Genomic DNA, 9027 nt, shown 5'->3' with positions numbered 1-9027 from the left:
TGGACCGAGGCTGAGATGTTTTAGTTCATCCGGTAAGGTCCGAGGCTGGGAAGTTTACGTCCATGTAGTATGGACCAAGGTGGAGTAGTTTAGCTCTTGCGGTGAGTACTGAGGCTGAGCAGTTAAGGGTAATGCATTATGGATCTTCGCTGAGCATTTTAGGGTCATGTAGTATGAACCAAGGCAGAGCAGTTAGGGCCTAACAGTATGACAGAGGTTGAGACGTTTATGGTATCTGCGGTGCGCATAAAGAGGGAGCAATTTGTGACCTAGGTCTACAAGTACCAAAATGCATGTGGACTATAGAAGCAGTAGGCAAATAAGCCTTGACTCAGAGATTGATTTTTGACAGCACTAGAATCGCCTTAAAATGATGAAAAACGTGGCTAAGGGTCTCTTAAGAACACCCAGCAAGTTTCGTCACGATTCGACTAGTCAAGGTGGATCAGACATCAAAACAGTTTTCAAAATTCTGCCTCTAGCATGCTAAATGGAGACCTTGTAACTACATCCCTATCACCGGAACTCCAGATGATCACCAAACCACTTCCATTGGATTCAGGATGTCTGAAAACCCTCGGTTACATTGTTTTGGCTTAGTCAGACACTCCTAGACCAATCTGTAGCCAAGTTACTAAAAATAGGTAGGCCGCACACTATTCTTGTGCACCCTTGGTGAACCAGTTTCCATCTAAGGAAACTATGTTTTTCAATTTCATGATGAACTTCTAATGGTTGTATATTCTTCATCCTGGGTAGAAAAAAGCCCAAATTTTGGAAGGATGTTCGTCTCATCGGCCTGATCAATTTGATATATGGCATGCTCGATGGCATGGCCGTAGTCAAGAGAAATCGAAGAGAGAAGATTGCCATGAAAACCCAAACGTTGCAGGATTTTCCAATAGAGAGGACCCTTCGATCAAATTGCCACATCACGACCCTCGCATATCGGATCGACCTAAAATCAAGTCCGTTACGACCATAAGATTAAGGACTTCATCTGAGCCAAAAATTGTGCGTGATGAACAATCGAATGGAACGTCTCAGGGACAAAGAGAGCCATTTTCTGGCAACCAGAATCCCAAATCAGGCCAAAATTTTCCAATTGCAAAAGTGGTCCTTCGAGCACTAATCGAGCCATTCTTGTTGCAAAATGATCATAGCGACTTACTCGTCAATCTACAGCAAAGAAATTGAGGGAAACAATCAAGAAACAAGTGAGATCTTGAATCTAAGATCGTAAGTTTCTCACAATCTTATCGCCTCGAGTTCGCAACCCAAAACCTTGATTCATGGCTCAAAATTTATACGATCTCATCTCTAATTTGTTTTTAAAACAAGAATCCAAAAGAAAAATGAATGACTCTACTTTCCTAAGAAAATATGGACCACAAAATAGAACTCAATTTTCCTAAGCCAACTCATATAAAACATAATTGATCAACTAAACTAAAAAAAATGCATACTAATCCTATTTCTAAAAATCAATTAACGCTAATAAAAACTAAAAAATTTACCCACATCTCTAAAATTAAAATTAATAAAAAAACATTTGTAGCAACTGGATTTTGATATGCATCAATAAACTACACCAATTTATTTGGGACACTTTAAAATTTTAGTTGTTTTAAAAGTCGATAAAATTATTTCCTTTTTAAAGTGAATAAAAAAATCCAAAAAACATTAAATGGGAAAAAAATACAAAAAATGAAAAAAAAAAGGAAAAAATCGTAGAAAAAAAAAAAAAAAAAATGTCTACACATTTTTGCACTAGATTAAACTTGGTAGCCCATACCAAGAAAGGCAAAAGGTTCCTTTTACATATCACAAAAAGTTAAAGTGAGATGCATCTATGTGTTACACACACAATACGCCGAGCAATAAAAATAGCTCCACGTATTGATTGAAAGTAGTCATCGGTGGTAACACACTCTTTCAAAGTACTTGTAGTCTGCATCGAACTGACGATACCCATTCCATATTTGTGCATTAGGATCACTCCAGTGAATCCTCTCAATCACCTTAATTCTATCGCTATACTGCACATGTGCACGCGCGCACACACACACACAGATATATATATATATAAATAATGATCCTATGAGACCTTCCCACACTCATGTATTTAGGAACTTAAAGGTTCACTATTAAATTTGGCACATATCTCTAAAAAAAGTCAAGTCCCATACCCATGTGATAACGTTTTTAGATATCTGTGTCAAATTTAAAAGTAAACCTTTAAAATCCTACACACATGAGTATAAGAGAGTTTCATAGGATTATTACTATATATATTCTCTTTACTTCATTCAAAACCTCAAAGATAGGCAATCAATATCTAAAACTCTTTTGGTAAAATTCCTCAATAAAGCCACGATCTCTCAAGGGATGTCATAAGGCCCAAAACAAATAAAATTTGTATGCTCCACAATAAATTATATCAAAGGTTTAACCTTACGAAAGCTCTGGTAAACAATAATAGGTGTTGTCCACCGGGAGTCATCTATTACCGCATGAGCCAAACGCTTACATGGTAGAAGTGATCGTCACCACCCAAAGCATCTACACCTACTTTCTAAAACATCCCCAATTAAAAACGGAAATGTATATAATGAGACCAGTTATTTTTTGTACAAGGAGATCACAACCATCATTAATTGTTAGATGTGAAAGCGGATGGTTAAGGACGTGTCATTCTTCAGGCACAAAGTATAAAATAGGGTTTCTCAAGTGCTGTGATTTAGTTTCATCTATTGAATTTCATATCCAATGATTTAAAAATAATTGTGTCCATCCTGTACCAAAAAATAAAGAAAAATTATTTGATAAAGCCACGGTCCTATCAAAATAAGTAAATCCTCACCTAATAACACATAAAAAATTATAATTCAAAACTTGGAAAACCTTTTTATCGATCATCTGGACTTGATCACTACAGTCGTAAAAAAATTACGATTTAAAACTCTGAAAAATGTGTAGATTTTAACAAATTATTTTGACCATCTATTTCGTCCTAAAAATAAGTGGTCAAAGATCCACAAGATCTGTATATTTTTTTTATTGTTGATGTTGAAAATTGATTTTAGAGTCATCATGAGAATTTTTATTGTCGAATGTACTTTGCATATAAAGATTTCAGGTGAGGCTTTTTTTTAATTGTCCTTGGTGTTACAGAAACTTCATGCATAGTCTCATAGTATACAATCCCAAAGAAAATTATTAAAATAAAACTCCCCAAGCATATAAATATCAGGCTGGAGAGTCTGCCTTGCACCTGGCAAATCACAAGCCTGCCTTGCACATGGCAAATCACGAGCCTTGACGAGGGATCAATCGAAGTGGAACCAATTTTTGCAAGGTGACCCCAAACTTATCCCTCATATCCATCTCCTCTGCTTTCAATCCATCAGGAAGCTCCCAATCGAAATAATGCAACAAAGACGTAAGCATCACGTGGACCATGTGAACCCCAAAAGGAAGGCCAGGGCATGTCCTCCGCCCCGCCCCAAACGGAATAAATTGGAAATCCTTGCCCCTGTAATCCACGTTAGAACCCAAGAATCTTTTCGGCAAGAAGGTTGTCGGATTGCCCCACACTTTAGGGTCTCTTCCAATGGCCCAATAGTTGATCAGCACTTGTGCATTTTTCGGCACTATGTATCCGGCCACATTTACAGTCGTATCAGCCCTATGGGGGATGAGAAGCGGTACGGGGGCATGGAGCCGCCATGTCTTCTTCACCACAGCTTGTAAGTAAGGGAGTCGAGATATGTCCGATTCTTCCACAATGTGTTGTGGACCACCGAGAGTCCTTGAGAGCTCCATCTTAGCCATGGCCATCTTGTCAGGGTTGCGAAGGAGCTCAGCCATTGCCCACTCTACACTAGTGGAGCTAGTATCGGTTCCCACTGTAAACAACTCCGGAGGACCATAAAAACATGGCTCCCTCATTAAAATTAAGGGTGGTGATAGTACAATTCGAGTATGGGTCGACCTGGGCTCGTAACCGACACAGATCCAGGTCTTGAACCCAAATCCGACCCATCAAGTCCAATCCTTGGACCTGGTATAGGACCTAGCAAATGTCTTTCGAAAAGTATTAAAAATAAATAAGGGAAAGTATATAATAAGACCATTTACCTCTGGTACAAGGTGGTCACAATTAATCTTGACCATTGGATGTGAAATTGGGTGGTAGTATTTATTTCATTGACCAAGCTCAAAGTTCAAAAGAAATTTTTTCCAACTTTGTGACACACCCAGGCTATCAGATTTCACATTGGATGGTCGTAAGTAATTGTGACCTCTCTGTACCAAACGTAAGTGGCCTCATTATATACAATCCCATAACAATATATATATATATATATATATATATATATATATATATATATATATATATATATATATATATATATATATATATATATATATATATATATATATATATATATATATATATATATATATATATATATAATTTTATTAGGTGTGGCTTGATGAGAAGAACACACTCTTAAAATTTCAAGTGATTTGGAAATGTAGAAAAACAATTAAAATTCAAATACTACCAGACCTCCTTACTCGTCAGATCGGCCTAGATTCAATCTGGGTCGTGGAGCTTATACTATTCCATGAGCTAGTGGGCTTACCCAAGATTTTTCCGATATATATATATATATATATATATATATATATATATATATATATATATATATATATATATATATATATATATATATATATATATATATATATATCTAGAAGAGACTACGCAATGCGCATAAATAAATAGTATTTTTGCTCATAGGCCCGACGTCGTCTGATTTTTTCAGACAACGTGGATTAAAAGACTACCACGAACAAATCATGTCCATGGCGGCCCATGTACGGACACTGCATGTTCATGAAGGGATTTTTTCCACGCAAAATTGAAGCAAAAAAAATATGGGGACCGACACAGCTCTAGTAGGTCTGTGGCGGTTTTAAAGCAAAACTATCACGGAGGAAAAACATTGTTGCAATTCGCCTATAGGCATTTTTAATACTTTATATATATATATATATATATATATATATATATATATATATATATATATATATATATATATATATATACATACATACATACACACACACACATTTATCTTTTATACATGGAGGTAACAATCATTCCCACTCGTTACATGTCAAATTGGATGGCTTGGGTGAGTCACGTAGTTCGAAATTTGTTTTTGAGCTTTGTGTCTATTCAAAGAGACTCTTACAACCACCCAATTTGAAATTTAAGGGATAATAATGATTGTGACTTCCAAATACAAAAGATAATGGTCTTTTGTGTGTGTGTGTGTGTGTGTGAATGTGTATGTGTGTGTGTATATCATTTGTGTGTGGGTTATTTTTCATTCTCATCATAGCAGAGACAAGGGTAGTGTTGTACAGTGAGCAGAGCTAAGGTCTCATTCCGCTTAAACTCCACACCGTTCTCCTGTTTAGAGTCAAGAATAACGTCGATGAAGTCACCCTTGGGCACTCCACCTTTCTCTCTGGATTGTATACGTTCGTCAATCATCACATTGAGAAGCTGGTGGAACCTTTCAAAGAGTTTGTTGCTACGCCCCTTGAGGCCCTGGGGGTCTAGGCCCCTGAGCATCGGGAAATAGTCTGCAAGGTTGGGTGCACCAGATACTTCCATGATCGACCAAACGACATCCTTGAACTCCTATGCTAACCCTGATTTGGGGTTAACCATTTCAGTCGAAAAGATCATGTTCGACACTAAATTCAGGGCTATGACGAAGGCAACACGCCCTATGTCAACTACCTGCTTAGTCTGTCGTATGAGCTCGACCATCTCATGGACCTTCTGGTAGCGAAGAGCCCGCAAAGTGTCTAGCCGCTGGGGAGTGAAGAGTTGGGTGTTGCAGAGACGGCGGAGGGCTTGCCAACGAGGACCAATTTGAGCCCACACTAGGGACCCATTATGGTGAGACTTAATCTTCATTACTTCGATGACTGTGCACCCCGAAAAGGCAAGGTTGTTCTTCTGTAACACCTCCTTGGCCATCTCAGATGATGAAACAACAATTGTTGTCACAAATCCAAGCTGCAAGGTCATGAGGGAGCCATGGGTCTCCGCAAGTGCAGCAAGGGCCTCGTGTGCCCTGCTGCCTAGCCTGTGGAGGCTCCCAACCATGGGGAGGCCCTTTGGGCCAGGAGGAAGGTGAGAATGGCGCTTCCTAATGAGAACCATGAGCGCTAGGGCATAGAGTAGCAGAGAGAGGGCACATGCTGCTGTTGACCAGAAGGCTTGCTCCATGGGCACGTTGTTATGATCGGAAGTGTATGCTTTGCAAAGATGTAAGTCTCTGACTTGCTATTTATCCCATAATAGCAAGTATCAGTTGCGTGGACGGCCTGGAACCTATGGATGTGGGGCTCGCTTGCTAGAAGTGGACGGCGTGGAATCTATGGATGTGGGGCTCACTAGCTTGAAATGAACCAACTTCTTTTTCTTTTGTGAGTAATTGATGTAGGGAAACTAAAACAAAATTGGGAAAGAGGCCTAGGTCGTGGTGGTAGCACCCCCACACCCTAATCACGACGTTGTGGTTTTCATTTCCATCACTAAGATCACCACCCCAACAACACCTTCAAAAAGTTAACTCCTAATCTACTTGAAAAAAATAAGTGGAGGCATGTCTTTCCCACTGAATTACCAAAAAAGGAAAAAAAGAAAATACAGAAAGAGCCATTTTTCTTGAAAATTACACAAAAGGTCAGTCCTCTATGTTTTTTTTCCAATTTGCCCCCTTGGAATGATGTTATAAACATCATACCAGTTTTTATTTCTTCTTTTTTTACTTTTTTTTAACATTGACATTTTGATCTTTTTTGAACATTGACATTGGACCTCTGGTCGAAGGTCTAGGACCTCAGACTACTCCGTTTTTGGCCTTTAGGGCACAACGACACCAGTCTGAGGTCCCAGACTTCGGATCACTGTATCTGTGTCCTTGGGCCTCATTGACAATGATCTGAGGTCCTAGACCTCAGAACGCTCTGTCTTTGGCCTTAGACGGCCTTAAGCCACATTCACACATGTCCAAAGTCCCAAACCTCATACCGCTCTGTGTATGGCCCTAGGCTACATTGGCTCGAGCCTACGTTTCATAGAAAGAATGGATGGTCAAGGTTCCATGTCTAAAAATGCCACTAGTGAGCCACTGGTCGAATATTCCAAACTTGATGTCTCAGAGTATTTCATTTTTAAATTTTTTGTACAAATCCTTTGAAGATAAAATTTGGTATGTGTCATCTCTCAATGGGTCGTACCAAAATGTAATGTTCTAAAATATTTTTAAAAAATAAAATGCCTAAAATACACATGAAACTTTCAAGGGTATTTTGATCATTTTTTTGAAATTTATTTTTTTATATTTTTGCTGGTGCGAGTTTAATAGAGGAGTGGATGCCCAAAATTTGGTGTCAAAATATTAAAAAAAAAAATTTAAAAATAAAATAGTGTATAATCGTGATATTGTGATTGTGGCTATCTTAGGGCCAAATTGGATGTACCTAAAATTTGAATATTTTTGGATTGCAATGGAAAAATCTTTTGAAATGAATTTTTACCGTTTGGACAGCTGTACCTTTTTTCCAGATTTTTAGATTGAAAAAAAAAAAATCTCATATCAAGGCAAAAAATGCCATCCAAAAAAATTCAACTTAGACTTGAATTTTTTTGGCTTGAGTTGCGTTTCACATGCCCCTCTCTCTATCCTCACGCTCTTCCCTCTCCTCCCTACGAAACCCTTCTCTCTCTGCACCCAATGGCCATGGCCCCAAACTTCCTCTCTCCCATCGCCCCAAACTTCCTCTGCTCTACACCCAATGGCCCCAAACTTCCTCTCTCCCATCGCCCCAAATTCCTCAGCGAAACCTTTCTCTCTCTACACCCAATGGCCATGCCCCTAAACTTCCTCTGCAAAACCCTGCTCTCTCTACACCCAATGGCCATGGTCATGGCCCTCGATCTATCTCTATAGAGCGATGCCTGTTTCTTCTTCTAAGAGAGAAGCATCTTTATTGTAACCCAAGGAGTAGAAGCACTAGATCAAAACCCTAATGAATTCATACCTCCTTATGAGCCTTGTTGATCCCTGTATTTGTAAAGGAAAGTCATCCATGGAATTTGAGATTGTGAATTTTTTGGAGTGCTTTTGTGATGATAGGACTTACACTTCACCATCTCTCATATTGCCCATTCTTAGTTCCCATGCGCTTTTTTCTCTCTCGACTTCTGTTCTTGTTGCTTTGTGGGTTCAGATAGTATTTTTCAATTCTCTCTCTATTGAAACCCCAGGAGCCCCCAACTCTCTCTCTCTCTAGAAACCCTAGGAGCCCCCCTCTCTCTCTCCCTCGAAACCCCAAGTCCGCAGCTACTTCCTCAACCATGTGCTTCTCTCCTTTCTCATTCTCCCTCTTGGAAAATCTCAGCTTCTCTATGGAAAACTCAGGTTCCAATCTTCCCACTTTCTTTCATTGAACCCAGTTGTTCCCCACCCTCGATTTTCCCTCTTTACCTAACATCCTGACATGGGAATTGTTTTAGGTTTAGGGGTCATTAATAAAGGAGAGCATGCCTGACATCTCACAAGAAGAGAAGAGTGGCTTCCAATTCCACAACAAAGGCGTCATAAGGTCAAGTTCTCTGAGATCGATGGTGGATTTTGTAGGATTAACTGTCGCCCGAGCTTCTCCAATGCAAAGCTCCCTAAAAGGGCGAGAAACGTTAGTTCTTGGATCCTCTCCATCGTCCCCTCCCTCTCTCGCTCTCTAGAAATGTAGGGGGTTTGAGAGGCGCTGGGAGAAAAGGGGCAGGGCAAGCATAGTGAAATTCACTGGCCTTGATTTTTTTTTTTTTTTTTTACAAGTAAATGAAATTTTACATCCAAACACTTTACCAATATAATAAAATAAAACGAGAATGTTTTCTAATTGAGATGGAAAAAATTGCATTTTTTT

The 9027-nt window shown here is 39.1% G+C and overlaps 1 non-coding gene across 1 annotated transcript; it reads right to left on the bottom strand.

Annotated features, from left to right (window-relative positions):
• Positions 1 to 3309: 3309 nt before the first annotated feature.
• Positions 3310 to 6319, bottom strand: LOC18430394 (geraniol 8-hydroxylase). Its single transcript, XR_016041382.1, has 2 exons — positions 5825 to 6319; positions 3310 to 4023 (listed from the first exon to the last, which is right to left on the bottom strand). It is a non-coding gene; the product is annotated as a geraniol 8-hydroxylase (transcript).
• Positions 6320 to 9027: the final 2708 nt, after the last annotated feature.

The sequence above is a fragment of the Amborella trichopoda genome, chromosome 9 (genome assembly GCF_054954075.1).
Source record: "Amborella trichopoda isolate Santa Cruz 75 chromosome 9, AtrichopodaSantaCruz75HAP2 v2.0, whole genome shotgun sequence".
Lineage (NCBI taxonomy): Eukaryota > Viridiplantae > Streptophyta > Magnoliopsida > Amborellales > Amborellaceae > Amborella > Amborella trichopoda.
Note: the sequence above shows the minus strand (reverse complement) of the source record. Positions and strands in the feature narration are given on the sequence as shown.